Raw genomic sequence first — 21,190 nt, forward strand, 5'->3', positions numbered from 1 at the left:
TTGGTCAGGCCAAAATCTGCCAAAGGAATAGTCTGTTTGCTATCCACATAAGAGGCTTTTCAGGATCGGTCAATTTGCTATCCGCTAAGTGGCTTACAAGGATTCGTTGGCTTGCTATCCATCTAAGGATTGGCTAGGGCATCCCACCTTGTAGTTGACCTTCACTGGGATTGGCTAGGGGGCCCAGTCCAATCTGACCTTTACCTAGATTGGTTAGGTAAATTGAAAAGGAGTACACGGGCTAGCCAATAAAAAACCTGGAACTTGAAGGCAGAACTATCCTGATTGAGAAGGGTGTGCCCGAGAGTCACCCTGAGAAAGACCTGTTTCAGTGAGGAACTTATTTGAAACTACGCTGCTTGAGGAAGGGAGAGATGCACTCTCTGCTTCAGAGACCTTCAGACCTCAACTGTATACATTTCCCTGAGTTGTATCCTCAGTTTCCTGGCATTTACCCTGAGTTGCCTCCAAATTGCATCCTGTTTTGTCTGCAATGTTACCCTAATAAACCACTTAACTGTTGAGTATAGCCTGTGAGTTCTTATGAGTTCTTTGGGACATTTGCAGTAAATTATCAAACCCAGCAGAGACATAGAGGGTGAAATGATGGCAAAGTGGGAAAGCAGAGGTATATTTGACCTCTGCTTCATAACAACCAGCATTACATTCATTCTGGCTCATGATGTTGTCCTTACAGGTGGCATAGCTTCCAGCAACATAGCAATATGCAAGACACCACAGTATGACAAACTGACAGACTCCGGAAGAGAAGATGCGTAGGAAAAAATTTAATTCACTGCATACAATGGTACCTTGCGACAATTAGGGCTTAATTTCATCCCTGAATTTGTTGAGAAAGGTTGTTAGAGAAACACCACACCAAAGCCTCAAGCCTGGAGACAGAATAGATACAAATTGCCTCTGTAAGAAGCACATATTCTTTTAAATGAAGCCAAGAAAAGTCCCTAAAGTCTTTGAAAGAATTAGATGGAATGGTCACAAGAAAAGGAAACAAAATCACTTAGATGGAATGGTCACAAGAAAAGGAAACAAAATCACTCCACTTCAGATTCACATGACCAAAAATGAGCATGTCTCCTAATATTAAGTCTGTAGCACTGTCAATTCATTAATTTCTCCTTCTTCGCAAAAACAAGCCAACACTTTGTTGGGCACTGTATAGGTGATGGTGTTAGGGACCCACTGAAAATTCCAGCTATAAATTAGACCCAGTCTGTTGGGTCTGTAAACCATGAATGCTCATCATCAGTGCACAGAGGAGGACAGGCATACAAGATGGAATTGGGAGTGAGACAGAAACTGATGTGAGAGATATTGTGGAAATAGAATCTTCAAGAGTTAGTCATCAGCTGTGCGTGTGGAGTGAGGTAGGGGGCTAATTTGGGTGGTTGGTTTTTCTAGGCCTTAAATGGGAAATAAAGAGCCCTGGCGGTGCAACGGCTAAGTGCTCGGCTGCTAACATAAAAGTTGGGGGTTGTCTCCAGCTCTGGCTCTGGGGCTTTGAGGGGAAAAGACCTGGCAATCTGCTCCAATAAGGATTACAGCCTAGAAAATCCTATGGGGGAGTTCTCTTCTGTCACATGAGGTGAATATGAGTCGGAATCAACTCAACAACACCCAACAACAACAAGCTGGAAATACATGAGGTAGAATTGAGATGTTGTAGTTGTGGTTGTCACTGTCATGTGAGGATGGAAGGTGGGGAGGTGATAATCATCAGCTCAGTGTTGGAAGGATGTGAGGTTCTAGTAAGGCATCCAAGTGAAGGTTCAGTGAGCCACTGGATAACTGTCTGGGCTTCAGGAGAGAGAGGTTACTCAGAGATACAGACCTCAGAGTTAGGAGAAGTCGGGATCAGTTGAAGCCATGGAATATGTTCACCTCACTCATGGAAGGTGTGTTTACCAAGGAGAGGAAAGGTCTACATTTTCAGTAACTTGAGAAGCACAACTGTCTTTTCCTTAACAGCATCTGTCCTGTGCATTCAAAGGATGATATAAAGGCAACCGCCAGTGAAACCCATGACCTCGACTTTGACCTGAAGAAACATTTGCTGGATTACTGCTTTAGACACCATATTCGACAGCTTTGGCACTGTTTTCTTGGCCACAACTCCCTTTTCCCCTTCAAATGCTGTAATTCTCCAGTTTTCCCAAAGCATCTGATTTCCCTGAGAGAGGTCACAAAACCATCTGTCCTCTTTGGAGATCCATTTGATTATGCTGCTTGCTGAAGGAAGAGATTAAATGGGAAGATAGGAAGATTAGCTAATAGATTTTAATATAATTGGTATCCAAATAGGCAAAGTTTTGCCGGATTCCTAACAGCTTAAAAATATTTGTATCTACTATTGCAACAGAAGAGACATCTATGATGATATGAAATTTTAAACACTGACCTCTGTCTATAAACCATAAATGTAAAAAAGTATGCATGTCAAATATTGAAATATTTACTGCAAAACATCCAAGAAAATAACGTAATTTGAAAAACAGAATTGAGTGCAGAGTAAAAATGAGAGCTCATGATATAGTTATTTTAACATAAGTAAATGGATGAAGAAAAAGTTATTAGGGGGTAATATTCAAAGTTATATCAACAAATACTCTTTTGGCTACATTCAAAATTATATCAACGAATACTACATATAATTTTGAATATTATCCCTAATAACTTTTTCTTCATCCATGTAGTATTTTGTTGATGGAAACCCTGGTAGTGTAGTGGTTAAGAGCTACAGCTACTAACCAAAAAGTCAGCAGTTCAAATCTACCACGTGCTCCTTGAAAACTGTGGGGCAGTTCTACTGTGTCCTATAGGGTCACTATGAGTTGGAAAAACTCAGGGCCAATGGGTTTGCTTTTTTTTGTTTTTACTTTGTTGATACAGAAATATTAGTCATCTGGATTAAGATAGCAGTTATTTCTAAATGCAACAAAATAATTAGCCTCAATATTTTCATAAATGTGCTGCCCTTTGAAAAGTATTCCTTGCTGCCAAACTGGAACCCAGTATGCTATCCATGGCAGTCAAGAGGCAGTAGACTTTTGTGAGAAGCTGTGCAGTATGGTGGTTAAAATGAGAGCTATAGGGTCTGACTGGCTGCATTGAAATCTCTGCTTCACTGTATGATCTTGGGTAAATCACTTAACTTCCCCAATTTTCTCATTTGTAAAGAGGAGATAATATTAGCACTTCTGGTTAAGGCCAGTATAAGGAATAAACGAGATAACATTGTGTCCCATACATAGTAAATTCTCAATAAAATTTATGAGGCGACAATGATGATGACAGAGACTTCCAGCTGCTCACCCAAATCTGTTTTCTTCTTCCTTCGTAACAGAGCTGTAGCTCTGGGTGTATGGCTGCGAGGATAGACTATATTACCAACTTGTTTTGTATCTGTTTGTGGCTGTGTGGCTAAATTCTCACCAACAAATGTAGGCAAAAGTACATGTGCCTCCTTCATGCTTTCATTCCTCTTCCGAGAGGCAGGGACCTTGACAAGCACATACATATGATGACAGTGCTCTGGGGATGGTGGAGCAACAGACGGAAGGAGTCTGGGTCCCTGAATGACTCTATCGAGCAGATCGGACCTGACCTTGGCCACTCACATCAAGACAGTTACATTAGAGAAAAAGCAATTCATTTGTTCTTTAAGCCACTGCACTATTAAATCTCTTTGTTAAAACAGCTTAGCCTTGAACCTAAACAGATACAACAATGTATTATGTAGATACTGTAGTATAACAGGATGCCAAGGTGGTATAGTGGTTAAGAGTTACAGCTGCTAACAAAAAGGTAGGCAGTTCGATTCTACCAGCTGCTCCTTGGAAACTCTATGGGATAGTTCTACTCTGTCCTGTAGGGTCACTATGGGTCAGAATTGACTCGACAGCAATTAAGTTTTTTTGTTTGCTTGTTTTTATAATTGGAACTGGCTACATATTTTTTAATTTTTAAGTTCAATTTTTCTTTGGTAGTATACAGAAATAAAAAAAGCTTTTTTTATGTTAACCTTGTATTCTGAAACTATTGCTAGACTCAGTAGTTCTAGGAGCTATTTTGTAGATTCTTTGAGATTTACTACTTAGGCATCTGCAAATGGAGAAAATTTTATTTCTTCCTTCCTTATCTGTATGCCTTTTATTTCTTTTTCTTGTTTTATTGCATTGGCTACAACTTCTAAAATGATGTTGAATAGAAGTGGTGAGAGAGACTGCCTTGCCTTTTTCCTGATCTTAGGAGGCCTCCTCAGTATCAGTCCCCTAGCTATTGTTCTAGGCCCTGGAGTTGGTTTTGTTTTTTAGTTTTTTTAATGTTCCCTTTCCACAGCTGCACTGACTTTTCATCAGTGCCCCAAAAACAACAGTGCTTGTCGTCCATCCACCCATACATTATGACTTTTGTTCTGTAATGGAAATAGAGAATAAGGGTCTGGGTGGAGTTAAGAGTTTCTCCAACAGCAGTTGCCTTCCCCCTCTTCCAGGTCTGTACCACCAGGGACACTTTGTTAAAAGTTTTCCCGTGCTTTATCTGTGAGCACCTGGTAAGAAAAAGCTGAAAAGCATGCAAACTCCCCCAATTTCCATAGCCGCAAGGGGCTTCTCATTCTCACACCAGTGCACCATTGTCCGCCACCACATCACCAACCACCCTGTTGAATTGGTCTTATTTGTATCCAGTTGCTTCTACTCCATATAAGCCAGTGCTGGTGAGATGACTGCCTTAGGATTTTGGGCTGGTTGATTGCCCTGCAACCTCAGCTTCTTGACGGGTTCAAGTAAACTCATTAATTTGCAGTTTGTGTGGCTTTTTTCATTGTAAAGATGAGAGTGACACTATTTCCTGCTTTTTACATCTTTCAAAGGAAACAATAATAACTTTTTAAAATAACAAGACAGACTTTCTCTACTACTCACACAGGGATACATTTAGAGTTGTCTCTGGTTCCCAGCTTAGCTTAGAGGAAATTTTATAATTCCCTCAAGCCTTGATTCTTACAGATGAAGGAAGAGGATGTCCTCAAATGCCTTGCAGCAGGAAATCACTTGAGTGGTACCAACCTTGACTTTCGGATGGAACAGTATATCTACAAAAGGAAAAGTGATGGTATCTACACCTTAAATCTAAAAAGGACCAGGAGAAGGTTCTCTATGAATCTTAGACCATTGTTACGATAGAAAACCCAGTGACTGTCAGTGCCATATCCTCCAGGGATGCTGGCCAAAGTTCTGTACTGAAGTTTGCTGCTGTCTCAGGAGCCACCCCCTTTTGTTGGGCACTTTATTTCTGGAACTTTCTGTAATCATTCAGGCAGCTTTCCAGAAGCCTCATGTTTTGGTGGTTACTCACCCCAGAAATAACCACTGGTCTCTCCCAAAGGCATCTGGTGTTACCTGCTCACCACTTGCTCTGAGAAACACAACCCCTCTGTTTTCTGTGAACATTGCCATCTCATGGAAAGTTGAGGGAACTCACTTAGTGGGACTGACATGATGGACACTAGACTACAAGGTCTTGCACTTGCGTGACATTCTCTCCCCTGAGCTCCCATGGGAAGTTATACCCTCTATATCTACAGGGATCCCAAAGAGATCGAAAAGAAAGAACAGACCACTGCTGAAAAGGCAGAACTAAGAAGGCATTTCAGAGAGAATGTACTGCCTGAGCGCTCAGATTTACTGCAACTCAATCCGAGGCCACCAATTAGTATGAAGGTCCTTGTGCCTATACAGCAGTTTCCTGCTGAGAAACGGAGTGCTCTGCTTGTTTCTGAAGACTGGTCTGCTACATACAGAACAGAAATAAGGTTGATGGAAAATAAATCCCAGTTTAGGAAATAGTAATGACAACAGTAACAATAATAGTATTTAAGAAGTAAGCTTAAGAGGAGTAAGCTTAGGAGAAGGAGACACATTAGAAAAGTGAAATCAAGTAAATGAAATTACATTTAATGTTTACTGAGCACTTACTATGTGCCAAATGCATTCGTATGCATTTTATCAATTCATCCTCACAAAACAAATCCAATCTAGTAAATGCTATCCCCATTAGGAGGAAACGGAGACTCAGACAGGTTAAACAACTTGCCCAAAGTTGCAGAGCCAGGAAGTGATGGAGCAGGGTTTTAACTCCCATAAAACCATGATGAGAAGGGTCGTTGGAATCCTAAGGTTTCAAAGTGCAAGAGACCTTAAAGTCCATCTTATTTAATTCCCTTATTTTGAGGGTAAAAGCTAATGTCCCAAGTCCCTCCTCCCTCAGTTACTTATTTCAGAGCTGGAACTGGAACTCAGGTCTGTTTCCTCTTAGTCCAGTGCTGGAAACTCTGGTGGCATAGTGGTTAGAAGCTACTGCTGCTAACCAAAAGGTCGGCAGTTTGAATCCACCAGGTGCTCCTTGGAAACTCTATGGGCTACTTTCTGTCCTATAGGGTCGCTATGAGTCAGAAATCGACTTGACAGCAATGGGTTTGGTTTGGTTGGTTTTAGTCCAGTGCTGTTTCTACAATTCTACAGATACTATCTGATGACTAAACAGATCAACCTTAGCAAAGAGATTCCATTTCCCATAATTTTTATTTATAGTGTATTTGCCTATGCTCTAAATGTAGACCTGTGATAAGCAACACAGAAATGTATTCAAGCCTGTCTTCTTCCCGAGATGGTCTCCCAAAAGATTCTCCCCGGCAGCCAATTTCAATCTGGTCATGTAGACTAATCACCCTTCCCTGAGATCTCTCTGCCATTATCTCTGTCTCCATGCAGGTCCTCTTAGCAGTGACTTCAAGGACAAGAGGAGGGTGGGAGGCTCTGGAGCAAATCTTTGTGGAGGATAGAAAGGTGAAGTAGGTAAATAAATATGAAAATATTACACCACGGGAAAATGTCTGAGACTATCCCAAAGACAAAGGAAGTTAAAAAAAAACATGTTCAGAGCAGGGGTAACATTACAGAAGTTAATTTGAGGTTTCCTAAGAAGACCACGGAAAGGACTGTACTTATTTGGATGTTTATAGTCTGGCACGTTACTTTAAAAGCATGATTTTTACTATTTTATAGTCACACATCATAGTCAATCTTTTATAATGCAAAATAAAAGGGAAATAATAACATCTTACATATGTAAATTGCGTTACAGCTTACTTAGCACTTTTACGACCATGATCTCATTTGATCCTCACAGTAATCTTGTGAAGTAGCCAAAGAAGGTTATTATTAATCCCATTTTACGGATGAGAAAACTGAGACTCAGAGAGATTAAATGAGCTGCGTAGTGCTCTGTGGGGGACTGTTGAAGCACTCATGTGGTCAAGGATAGAAAAATTTTCTACTACAAGGATTCAGGATTAAAGCCAAGGCCTCAAGTTTGGCCACTAAAAGAGAACCTGAAGGCACATTGACAAGGTGGTACAAGAACATTCGAAGGGATCCTTATGTGAAAATTCTCTGCCAATAGGGACTGGGGTGGGCAGCTTCAGGACAGGTATAAATTTTATAATGTCATTGCTATAAAGGGGGAAGGCTGTTAATAGAATGGAAATTCAAGAAAACCTTAGAAAGTTCACAGAAGCAAATAGCTTGAACTCTGCTTTTGTCTACTCAAAAAAAGAAAATGAGAAAAAAAAAAAAATAGCACAGCAGATAGCACAGCAGACATTCCTGGGACTCTATTTACCAAAAATTACCACATATTTCTTATCTCCCCACAGAACACATGCTGATCATTTCAGAGGAAGTAAATACATGTGTGTGGGAGTACTCACGTACACACGCACACACATTCTTCTAGGCTAAAGTATTGGTGAATATTTATATAATTTTGTGGTATAGGATGTAAAAACCAAGGTAAAACCATAAAAGAAAAAATTCACTTTGGTTCTCCAACCTTCCAGCTACTTTCTGAGATCATTGGTCGCATCAATTTCTAGTTATTTTCTTCTGACTTTGCTGAGGGATGGGAAGCCAGGACTTGAGAACATGATTGATTAGGCTGCCATCTTGCCCCTCTTCCTGGAAGTGACTAATACATATGATTACACAAAAAAAATTTAAACATTTGTCTCTCTTAAGTCAAAGTCAAAGTAAATGTCATGAACAAAAGAAAAAGGGGAAATTAGAAAAATAATTGGGAAATATGTCTGAAAAAGGGTTAATATCCTTATATTTTAAAAATCTCTAACAAATTATAATAACAACAATAATAAACTGAGCTCCCTATTTGATTGACATTAACAGGCAATTCAACTCAGAAAGAAACACCATATTTTTATGCAAGTAACAATAGCCTTCTACTTTTGTTTGCTGGCTGTGCCTTCCCCCTCCAGACACCCTTGTAAGCACCAACAAGCCAGTCCTCTTTCACATGCTGCTGTAAAAAAAAAAAAAAAAAATCAACATAGCATACTTAACAAAAACACCTCTGGAGGAGGGGCAGGGGCTGCTGGCAAACAAACATAGAAGGCTCACGCTATTTGTGTAAAAATGCGGTATACGGTCAATAAGCATATGAAAAAATGTTCCACACTTATTTGTAATCATATCAATCTACACTAAAATAAATTTATTTTACTGATTTGGGAAAATATTATAATGAGTACATAAAAAAGTTTACCAAATCTTATGCTTGGAATTGTTCTATGTTTTCAATGCACATCTAAGTTCTGGAAGAACCGTGGTACTGAGACATGAATAGTAAGTACCTCTAGGCAGAAGGATTATGTATAGTCTCCCATCTTCTTTTCTTATTCCTTATTTAATTTTTAAAAGAACGAGCATGAATTAGTTTTGTAATAAAGAAACCAAAATTTGGCCATGACACCTGTGAGCAGAGACATAACTCCCTATTACACAATTTTTTCTATTTAAAAATCTCGTTTGACTTACAGTATTTGGATTTTCGACAACCATTTCAGGAACACAATCTGCCATGAAATGGGAAGACTTTGCATACTCTACTTGAATAAATAATCTGAGTTGGCTTGCTCCCCACCTGGCATTCCTGCCCTTCAGGGTAATTCAGAATTACCTCCTGGCTTCCTAGATGTAATTACTAGAAAAAGAGGTACCTAGATTATTACATAAACAAACAGCATAATCATAAATGGTATCTTTTGGAATTTGGTATGTTGCCTCTTTTTTTTTTTAACAGCAAAATTAGATTTAGGTATATTTTGTATATGCTACATTAGAAACATAAAAGTTTTGAAGAGGTCATGCATAGGGGTCAAATTTAGAAATCTAATGTGACAGATTTCCTCCCCCATTACAGAACTTTCTTTCTTTAATAAGTTTGCCCCACGTATCCCCACATACTCAGCCCATTACCAAGTACAACTTGCTACACACACCATTGTTTAACCCGATGTAGATAAAAAGATATGAGAAAACATTCCCAGCATCAGCCAAATGGATGAAACCAGAACCCAAATAAAAGCCAAGTTCACAAAAGTTTATCTTCTGCCTCTAAATACTGCAGAAATTCAGATCATACTCATTGGAGAAGGGTAGATATAACATCTTTCAGGAGACCTTCAATCCTGAGAATGTTCTTTGTTTTCTGTGGCCCCTCATGCAAAAGGACTTGGCAGAGACTTTTCATCTTCGTGAAAGTCAAGGTAGCAAATAGAATTTAAAAAGCCAACCTGTTATGCTTCTACTCAAAGCTGGTAGTTTGAATCACCAATGCTCTTCAGGAGATAACCTGGTGATCTGCTGTAGTAAAGGTTACAGCCAAGAAAACCCTATGGGCAGGTCTAGTCTGTCACGTGGAGTCACTATGAGTCTGAAGTGACTCCATGGTACCCAACAACAACCACCATCACCACCAGGGTAAAGACGAAAGTTATCCATAAGAAGAAATCATTAGCATCTGTGTCATACGTCCTGGCTGAAGTGGAAATGCTTGGCTGTGCTCCACTGGTGCTTTGTGTGTGTGTGTGTTCATCTGCAAGCACACGCTCTTGTATATGAGAGAGAGGGAGTGGGGCACTCTGTGAGGGTCTCATTTAGAACCCGGGTTAAAATGTTTACCTGGATCTGGCAGAACCTGGTTAGCAGCAGTGGAAGATATTTCGTAATAATAATAATAATGATGCCACGTCACACTTTTCATCTTCAAAGCACTTTACAAACAGTAATTAGTTCCTGTAATACCCATGAGCTAAGCAAGTAAACACCATTATCCCCATTTTATAGATAGAGAAACTGAGGTGAAGTAACCAAGCAAATGGCCCAAGGCCAAAAGAAGACAGTCTCAGCTCAGGGATCAGAGGGAAGAAGCTCCTGGTGTCTGCTCATCCCCTCCGGCTTGCATCACCTGAGCCTGTGTCAGGGAAAAGGGCCACAGAGCTGAAGGTAGACAGAGGCCCAGGGCAGGAGCTCCGGGCAGTCCCGGCTCCAGCCTCACCATCCTGTGGAAATGAATGCTGTTATTCATCGTGTGGGCAGTTTGTGGGCATTCACTTCAAGATCTCTTGCAAAATAACAACAACAAAAAACCCATTGAGGCTCCTTTCTCCTCGGACCACGTATTTCCTGAGTTTTTCCTTGAAATCAGGGGATGCTTGGTACATACACGCCCTCAGAAAGCAGGAGAATTCAGCCACACGACAATTCTTGGGAGACTACGTTCATAAATGTGACCACAGGCCAAGCTGTGCTGTAGGAGTCTTCTCCTCCGGGGTTCCTGGCTCAGCTCCTTCACAAGACATTTCATAGCCACCTGGCTGGGTTCACACTGAAGCACTTATCTGGTTGCCTCTTCACTGTGGGCCTCCTTTCTGACTCCTGTGTCCAACATGGCTGCATCTCAAGCAGCCAGCAATTAGGCTAAAACCTTCTGTGAATGCTGACAGAGGCAGGCCAGGAGAAAGTAGGAATTGAAATGAAAATGGCTTATGACAGGTGAGGGACCTTGTCTAAGTGAGGCAACAGTTATTGCTGTGGGCCCCATTGAGGGGATTTCAACTCATAGCAACCCTAGATGGCTGTAATCTCAACAGAAGTACATCACCAGGTCTTTTCTTCTGTGGGGCCACCAGTGGATTCGAACCACAGACCTTGCTGTTAACAGCTGAGTGCTTGACCATTGCACCACCAGGGCCCCTAGAGGCAAAAGTAGCTGACCGAACTACTGTGCCACTCCAGAGCTGAAGTTACCCAGACCACCCTGCTAGGCAGCAACCCTATTAGTTGCACACTGGCCCCGACGACTTATTGAGCACTGCTTCCAAATTTTTCCATCTGCCAAAAAAATGCTGCTACCTATTCCCTACTTCGCACCTCTCCTCCCACAACTTCAGATCTCCTTAAACAGTCTAAAGGTTGCCACGGCCACCCACTTCGCATTTGTGGCAAACCAGAAGCTGCTGCTTTAAGCATTATCTAGATCCTGGTGGTGTCGTGACTTGGCCCTTAATGAAAGCTAATAGCCTTTGAAGTACGGAAGCAAACATACCAAATAGTTATACCATTCAGCTACATTCTCCCATTTTGGCTCGAGATCTTGCCTCCCATTTGGAAGAATGCATGCTACATTCTTTCCCTCTGCTGCCCGTCTTGATTCTCCAGCAAGATCACAAAGTTTGGAAGGTCCTCTTGGAAAAGTTTTGGCCCAGAGAACACACTTCCGGCACTGCCAGTGTCAGCCCCTCCCAGTGAGCCATGATGGTGCACGTCCTGCTGCATCTGACACTGGCCCCACCCATCTCTTTCACTGCTCACCTGCCGTGGAGACAGTTGGATTTCTAGAGCATGGCTTTATATAGTTTATACATGGTCTCCCAAAAAACTGTGATGTACCTCCAGCCCGTAGACTTGGTGAGGGAAGAAACCCAAAAAACTGAATAAAGCCCATGTCATGAAATTGTTGTTATAGCTGTGCTGAGTCACCCTCCAACTCACGGTGACTCTGTGCACAATGAGATCAGACCCTTGTGAGCCATAGAGTTTTTTTCACTGGCTGATTTTTGGGAAGTAAATCATGAGGCCTTTCTTCCTAGTCTGTCTTAGTCTGGAAGCTCTGCTGAAACCTGTTCAGCATCACAGCAATGCGCAAGCCTCCACTGACGGGTGGGTGGCGACCACACATGAGGTGCATTGGTCAGGAATTGAACCCAGGTCTCCGGCATGAAAGGTGAGAGTTCTGCCACTGAACCACCACCGTATGAATACGAAGATGATGTTAATCAGACCAAGCAACACCACAGTCAGGAGTGGCCTTCCCTGTTCCACATAACTGTGAGAAATTAACAATCCTAGTGACAATGAAAGGAACCCTCGCGGCACAATGTTTATGCACTCAGCTGCTAACTGAAAGGTTGGCAGTTCTAATCCACCTGGCGGGCTCCTCTGGAGAAAAGACCTGGTGATCTATTCTCATAAAGGTTATGGCCTAGAAGACCCTGTGGGGCAGTTCTATCCTCTCACATGGGGTCACTATGAGTCAAAATTGACTTTACGGCACCTAATGACAACAACAACGGTGACAATTAAGAAAGACTGAACAATATGGTTGTAATAATCCCTTGGTTTGTTGGTTTCTGACCAGGTAAAATTCCCCTATCTGACCAAAGAGTCAGTTAAGGCCACAGGAAGAATTTTTCTCTGAGCACCCTGAGTGGACTCCATTTCCCCGCCCACAGTGAGATTCCCCCAACAGCCCCACAGCTAGGAATGTTCCAGACTCAGCCACTCCACACACGTTTCTTCCCTCCACAGTGACACTCTCCAGGTGAACACTGCAGAGAAGGGCAGAGCAGCATAACTTTGCACCACATGAAAGAGGCGGAGGATCCGGCTCGCTGCCAATGCTGGCTGCTCAGTGACAAAGCATGTCACACCTTAGATTTGAAGTTCATAAATAGATCCACGATGTTGATACTTCAGGGAGATTGTGGGTGGGAGTTGGATTTTTGTTTCTCCAACTCTGTAATTAATTTATCCATCAATGAGGCTATAATGAGGCCAGGAAGAGAAAAAGAACCCCTCGGGGGGGTTGTCTGTGGTTTTTCCTCGGAATGAGTGGGTACTGTTGGGTTGGGCTGCAGCCTAGATGTGAATGAACTCAAAACTGTGTGTGTGTGTGCGTGCGTGTGTGCTACATGCTGTGTGTGTACGGTCTGTTTATGGTACATATGGCATATGGCGGACGGTTATGGGTAGTGTGTGTTGTATGCCTGTGTACGTGTGTGATGTGAGTATGGTGTGTATGTGTGATGTGTCTGGTTTGTGTGATGTGTGTGGCGTGTATAGTGCAATTGTATACAGAATGTGCACATGTGTGATGTGAGAGTGTTGTGGTGCAGGTACGTGTATGTGTGGTGTGTGTGGTACTTATATGTGTGTAGGTGTGCATGTGTATTGCAAGGGTGTGAGGTGTAGTGTGTGTGTGGTGTGTATGGTGTACATATGTGTGATGTGTGTGTGAGAGAGGTGTAGTGTGTGTGTGGTGTGTGTGTTGTGTGTGACGTGTGGTGTGTGGTATATGCGGTGTGTGTGTTATACATGGTGTGTGGTATATGTGGTGTGTGTATGTGTAGTACGCACATGTATGTGTGTTGAATGTGTGTGATGCATGTGTGTGCTTGGCCAGGAAGCTCTTGTGTGGACAGGCCCGGGCCCTAACTCTTTGATGTTAGCATGGAGGTAGCTCATGCAGCTGGTTGACTGTTCCCCACCCCCTCACTCCCAGGAGCTTTAAGTCCCAGAGCAGAAAAACAGCACTGCTAAGCACCACACCCTTGAGCCCTGGGGGAAAGATCTGATGCCGAGGATGTTTAACTGGGATTCTACCAAGGTTCTGCCTGCCTCTCGGGCTGCACTGCACGACACAGGTCTTATCTGCTGGAGTTCAGAGAGTGCAAAAAGGGGAGTTCAGGATGCCATTTCCAGTGCAGTCCTGCCTTTCCCTCGCCGTAGGTTCAAGCCTCAGCTTTGGCACTTCCCAGGGATGTGGACAAGTTAGCTCTCTAAGCCCCGCTTTTGAAATCTATTTAATAATAATAATAGCGTGTTCTTCCTGGGATGAGAATTTAACAAAAGAATGCCTCACAGTAATGGGGATGGGGGTGTGAGTTTGTTGGAGAGTTTGGATTCCTTGGCTTTCTTTTGGTTTCTGAAGTTTTGGCACTTACCTCATTCTCTCAAAGCACTCGTCAGCAACGATATGAGTTAATATCTAGCTCTTTCTCGTTTTCTGTGTTTTAACACCTGTGGCTAGCGCTTTCAGGCCTGGGGACAGTAACTCAGCTTCCTAGTCTCTGGGGCAGGAATGGAGGGAACCCGTGTTTATTGAACTGCTAATACAAACCATACACCAGGGCAGGTGCTTTGCCAGGGGCGTATTCAAGTAATTGTTAGGAGTACAGACTTTCAAGTTTCTGCCCATCAACTACTATGTAACCTTGGGCAAATGACTTAACTTCTGTGAGCCTCAGGGTTTTTTGAATCTCTCTATTAGTGGTAATAGTAGTACCTCATTCATAACATTATTTGAGGATTAAATGAGATAATGAATAATAATTCACAGTGCCTGGCACATAGAGGTCCCCGGGTGGTGCAAATGGCTAATGCATTCAGCTGTTAACCAAAAGGTTAGAGGTTCAAGTCTCCTCAGAGGTACCTTGGTAGTAAACCCTGGCAGTCTACTTCTGAAAGATCACAGCCATTGAAAACCCTGTGGAGCACAGCTCCACACTGATGCACAAGGTTGCCCAGAGTTGGAATCAACTGGAGGGCAACTGGTACTGGAAGCACATACCAAAAAAAAAAAAAAATGTGTAGTCTTCTAGTAGATTCCAACTCATAGCTACCGGATAGAACAGAGTAGAAATACCCCATGGGGTTTCCAAGGAGCAGCTGGTGGATTCCAGTTGCCGACATTTTGGTTAGCAAGTGTAGCTCGCTATAGTTCTCAACCACTGCCTCACCAGGGCTCCATAGTAAGTGGCCAAAAAAATGTTTTACAAGACAATTCTCCTACTCCTTTTGGTAGGAATATATCCATACAGAAGGAAACTCAGACAGGTAAAGCAATTTGCCCCAAATCACTGAGCTAATAAGTAGTGGACCTGGCTGTCTAGCCCAAGTCCGTCTTGCTAGCACACTGCTCGGCCACACTCTTTGCCTCTTCTATTTCCATCACATCATGCTGCCTGCCCTTGTAGCCTTTGGTGGTCCCTCCACAGGAAACCGCTGAGTGCCAGAGACGTGGTCATCCAATTAAGCTTTAGTTCTGAAAATACTTCAGGAAGAAAGAAGGCTGTGAAAAAAGAAGGCAAATGAGATTACTTCCGCCAGTAGGAGCTGAAAGTACCCTGGCCTGGTCTGAAGACTGATAGAGAGAATCCTACGTGATATTTTTGGGTTGGAGAATTTGTTGAGTAAAAACAAACCTGACAGCTGGGTATGGTGAGTACCCTCACTCACAACAGAACTCACCATGCCTTTGCACAGGTTGTTCCCACTCCCAGGAACGCCCTTCCTCCTCCCTCCCTATTACAGCCTCCCCCCGCCACCAGGGCTTTTTCTCTCTGCTCCCACCCCACTTTGAATATACCTGTCTTGTAGTTCTTATCACATTGATCTAATTATTTGTTTATATGTCTGTTCCCTGGCCCTGAATTGTGCATGCCCAAAACAGGTGCCCTGATCCACTCAACACTGATACCCCAACACCTGGCAGAAGCACCTGATCAGAAAGCGCTGCCAGAACATGGTGTAGACAAGTCATTTGTTTATGCATAACAGGCAGTCTTGATGAGCCTTGGCATCACCCAGGCACTGTGCTGACGCACTGGGTACAAAGCAGAATGGGTCGAAGGCTCAGGAGTGTGGGGTATACATTCACCCAAAACCCACTGCCATCGAGTCGATTCCAACTCATAGCAACCCTAGAGGACAGAGTAGAACTGCTCCATAGAGTTTCTAGGAGCACCTGGTTAATTTGAACTGTTGACCTTTTGGTTAGCAGCCATAGCTCTTAACTAGTATGCCACCAGGGTTTCCGGGGTGTACATCAGCCAGGGTCTATGCAGAAAATTGGAAACCACTTTAAGGGTTCACAGCAGAGGGAATAAAATGTAGGGAATTGGTTTCACAGATATTGGAGGAACTAAGAGGCCACATAGAAGAAAAGAGAAGTAAACAGGAAATTTGCAACTAAAGGGAGCCACTACCATCCCTGGGCTGGAGGGACATGTTCCATCTGCATTCAAGGGGAGGGGATCACAGAAAGGTATAAACACCAGGAGGCAGAGATCATTGGGGATCACTGTAGGGTCTGTCTACCACAGTATATGTCACACTGTAGCTTTGTACAGCTTGGTTTTCTTCTTCTGTAGATGTGAATTCTTTAGAGGAATCACTTAAGAGTAAAAAAATAAGAACAGTCTTATGAATGTTTTATCATCTGGCTCAAAATGTTAGAGTTAAAATGCATGGACATTATACTTAGTGGAAGTTCAGAAATGCTACAAAAATTTACTGGAGCAAATCCCATACCAAACAAACCCTTAATTTTGACAATCCAAATATGTCTGAAAACTGTAATATTTCTCAAGCCCTTTGACCAAGCAATTGAAATTAAAAGAATTTGTTAAAAGAAAAATATCAAGGATGTGTGCAAAGATTTAGCTACAAGAATGTTAAACACAGCATTGCTTATGATTGTGAAAAACTGCAAACCTGTTGTCACACAGTAGGATATTGGCTAAATAAATCTACAATGCATTCATGCAATAGAATATGATGGAGCCTTTGAAAATAGAAGAAAATAGAACAACGAAGTGAGTGAAAAAATGTGTTTTCCTGTATATATGTTTTAAATGTAAGTGTAAACATATATAAATTTTTTCACATATAATGCTAAGAAGAAAAAAGGGTCTTAAAACAGCATACATATCATGATCCATTTTGTTTTTGCTTTTTTGGATAAAATGTTAGAAAGATTTACACAGAATTGTAACAGTAATATCTTCAGATAAGTAGATTAGATGTGATTTTTATTTTGCCTTATATTTTATAAATTTTCTATCACAAACATTTATTTTTATAATAACAAATAATGCTATTTTATATATTTAAGTTTCCATAATCAGATATTTGGAACAAAAAGTGTGTGGAAAACAACCTCCAAAATTTCTATTTTTCAGGATAATGTTATGGAAACAGATAAATTTGGGTCATGGTTCTCCTAAATGCTAGCTCTGCTATCTCCAGAAAACCACTTAACCTCACTGCCCTCAGTTTCCTCAAGTGTAAAAGGAAATGCCATTCACTCTATCTAGCTCATAGCTGTGTCTGCTGTATTGATTAATAACATGGTGTGCAAGAATGGGTTTGGGCAGTGGTTAAGCACTTGGCTGCTAACCAAAAAGGTTGGCAGTTCGAATCCACCAGCTGCTCCTTGGAAACTCTATGGGACAGTTCTCTGTCCTACAGGTTTGCAATGAGTCGGAATCGACTCAACAGCAAGCATTTTTCTCTATGACTTATTTCAATTAAATAAGATATATCATACACAGGTATGAGGATGGACCTTGTGGTTAAAATTGTCATTCAACGTTATTCTGTGGGGAATTTCTCCCCAACGCTATATTCAATTACCGTCTAATTTGGTGTTTGGCTAGGGGTCACTGTATCTGAGTTTTAAGTCTTATTTACCATTAGCTCTTTTTTTTTTTTTTAGTTGCTTAGCTAGCAGCATGCTCTTGAGTTCATGAGTTACCTCTCTGACTTCAGCTTCCCACCAAAACCTTGTAATATGAGTATCATATTAAGTTTACAGGTTTCCTATCACCCTTGCTTTTGCCAACACACTGATGATCTCTAGGGCTTCCTTCAGCTCTAATAGTCTATGATGTTGTGAGAGTATGCTTTCATGAGTAGAGCATGGCCGAAAGAGGCCCATCGAAATGAGGAGAAATAGGAGACAAGGCTTTTTGACTCCTGTCTTTAAGGAGATTGCTGTCCAGGCTGGTTCCATTCCTCAGGGAGGAAAGAATGAATGACATCAGTGACATATTATATCAGTGACATAATAACACACTTCCCAGAGCCCCGCTGGGTTGGCATAAGTAGTCACATGGAGAATACAAAGAATGCAGTCTCTGCCATCAGATTGGCCAAGGTTCAAATCTTGACTTGATCTTACTACCTGTGTAAACTTGGACAAGTTATTTCATCTTTTTGAGCCTCAGGTCTTATTCTTGAAATCTAATATGATATTTACCTTACATGGTTTTGGGAGACTTACCAGCTAGTACAACGCCCAGCATATTGTAGATGCTCAGGAACCAGTAACTTTAGTTATTATTTGGGATCAATTGGAATAAAGTGATTAGAGAATCTTCTTGATCTTTAATCTAGTTCCTCGTTTGTCCTGGATCAAGAGGATGACATCATAGTCTAAGATGTGTCCTTGTCATTGTTCATCCTTTGGTAATGCTCAAGTTTTCCAGTCAGCTTCTTAGTCACTGACCATTCTCAGATAGTCAATTCTTAAATTCCAAATCTGTGGGGAAGGAGCATGCCAAAATACCATGTGGTGTTAAGCATTTCCAGTAGATAAGAGTTTGCTTCTACTCACTCAAAGACATTTTCTTGAGGTTCCCAATAAGTATTCCTATTTGAGCTTTTCTACGAATATTCAGAAAGTGGAATTCCAAACCCATTGCCACAACATTAAACAATAAATCAAATTCTGCCCTGATTCTTTATCCCAGAGTTGTGAGTTGAGTGGAGAACCATGACAGAAAGTTTCATTTTGTGGCCTCATGTGTAAAGACACAAAATGATATGACTTTTATTGATAAGTGAAGTTGTTACACATTTGGCCATGTCACCTACACAGACAGGGCTTGGCCTAGCATGGGGCAAGGACAGGTATTACATTTCTTAAATGCAAAATAGTCAGGGGCTCTTGGTTACTTGGGACCAAGATGACTATACCAGCCTCCTTTCCTTTCCCTTGGCTGGGCTGTTTCTAATGGCCAGGGTTTTCTCAAGGACAACTGAGCATTCTGTTCTTTGGAACTGAAGAGTTTGGGGATTTTCGTGTGTTGATTGTACCCTCCATACTGTCAGTGAACAAGAAAAGAATGCTGACTTATATATATGTGATGGTTAGAGTTATGTGTCAACTTGGCTGGACCATGATTCTCAGTGGTTTGGCAGATATTATGTAGCCATCTTCCATTTTCTGATCTGATCTGAGCAGCCAGTTGGATCAATCAAGCCAATCAGAGCCAATCAGCCCAGGAAAGGGGAGTTTCCTTGGGGGTGTGACCTGTATCCAATATATATGGATGTTCTGGCAAAGCTCGCTCTCTTTGGATCCTGCATCCTACTCGTCATCCTCTGACCTCAGATCTTTGTATATCAGCCTGCAGCCTGCTGTCTGACCTGCCAATTTTGGGCTCAGCAGCCCCAGCAACCACATGAGCCAGGAGAAGCCTGACCTCTGACCCATAGATTTGGGACTTGGTAGCCTCCACAACTTTGTAAGCCATTTCCTTGACATAATTTCTCTCTCTCTCTCTATATGTGTGTGTCTGTGTCTGTGTCTGTGTGTATACTAAAAAAAAAAAAAAAAATAGTGATCTGTATTTCAATACATACATATACATATATATGTATATGTATTTCACTGGTTTTGTTCCTCTAGAGAACCCAGCCTAAGACATGTATGTTAGAGATTTGTAGAAAAAAATAATATTTCATGTAAAACTAAAGGTATGGAGGTGAGTTTCTCTTTAGAAAGACCAAGTTCAGATTTTCTCTCCTATAAAGACTGAATTTGATATACTTCCTAAATACTGGTCCTATACCTGCCAAGAAACTTTATTTTTTTCCTATAAAAAGTGCTGAAATATCCTCTTGAAGTAACAAGATGTGAACACGTTTTTTAAAATTATCTTATTAACTTGTTTCCTTTTATTATAAAAGTAATGCATGCTCGTGTTAAATCTCTCACACAATTCAAAACAGAAATGAAGTGAAAAGAAAGAGCGCTATCTCTTCATTTCCACCTGACCCTTAGAACCATTACAATTCCTCACCTACCCCTTTTAAAGCTGGTTATGTAGAAATCTAGAGTACTGGACAGGGAAGGGAACAACCAGAAGACAATTAGAGAATGTTGGAACATTTTGATGAATGTAACTAATGTCACTGAACAATTTGTGTAGAAACTGTCAAATGGGAACCTAACTTGCTGTGTAAACGTTCACCAAAAAATACAAAATAATTGAAGCAAGAAAAGGATGGAGTCCTATATTTCATGTTGGAGGCCAGAGGCAGTCAACATAATTCTATATCCTGAGTTTATGTTAAGGGTGATAGGAAAATTTGGAAATGGTAAATGGTAATGGCTGAACAACATGACAAACCTAAGTAATTCTGCTGAATTATACATATGACAAATGTTGAAAAGGCAAATTTTTGTTGCATAAGTATTTACCACAATAAAATGTTGTGTTTAAATGACAGATAAATGTTTTCTCAGACATTCAGACGCTGAGGGGAATTTTAGCAGCACAAAACCCTTCATGAAATGACTAAAAATATTCTACAGAAAGAGAGGTTATTATATAAACCAGAAACGTGAGCTCATACAGTGTTAAAAATGGAAAAAATAAAGGTGATATTTAATATTTCTATTATTTTCCTTGTTCCAAAAAATAGTTCTTAACACAATAATAATAGTATTGCATTGTCTGTAGCAAATGCAGACATTATTGGATCAACAAAGGGATAAGTGATGGGAAAGAGAAATTGGAAACTGTGGAAGGGGGAGTCCAAGTGCAGTCTGCCAACGTTCCCTGTGGCAAACAGTTGAACATTTTGCGTAGGACCAGATGTGTCATCCAGGCTTCTTGGATGGGATGAATGTGTGGGCTGAGTCCATTTGCCAGGGTGTCTTGACCCAAAGCACGTGCCATAGTAGCTGGGGGCCTACTACTGCACATCCCTCTCTTCTTGCCATGAGTACATGTCAGCATTCCCAGAAACTGGTTATGCATGCAGGTCACATTGCACCTGGACAACCTCATTTCTTTATCTGTTACTCACAGGAGGGAATGGTGTCTTTCAGCTGCAGCATACAGTTGAAAACGGGTGTGTGCAGAACACCAGCCCTGAATTGACTGCAGAGTGAGGCCCAC

General features: G+C 41.5%; 1 pseudogene; it reads left to right on the forward strand.

Annotated features, from left to right (window-relative positions):
• The first annotated feature begins 1,256 nt into the window (after positions 1 to 1,256).
• Positions 1,257 to 21,190, forward strand: part of LOC100667022 (small ribosomal subunit protein uS2-like) — a 69,993-nt pseudogene continuing 50,059 nt past the window's right edge.

This window comes from Loxodonta africana, chromosome 5 (assembly GCF_030014295.1).
Source record: "Loxodonta africana isolate mLoxAfr1 chromosome 5, mLoxAfr1.hap2, whole genome shotgun sequence".
Lineage (NCBI taxonomy): Eukaryota > Metazoa > Chordata > Mammalia > Proboscidea > Elephantidae > Loxodonta > Loxodonta africana.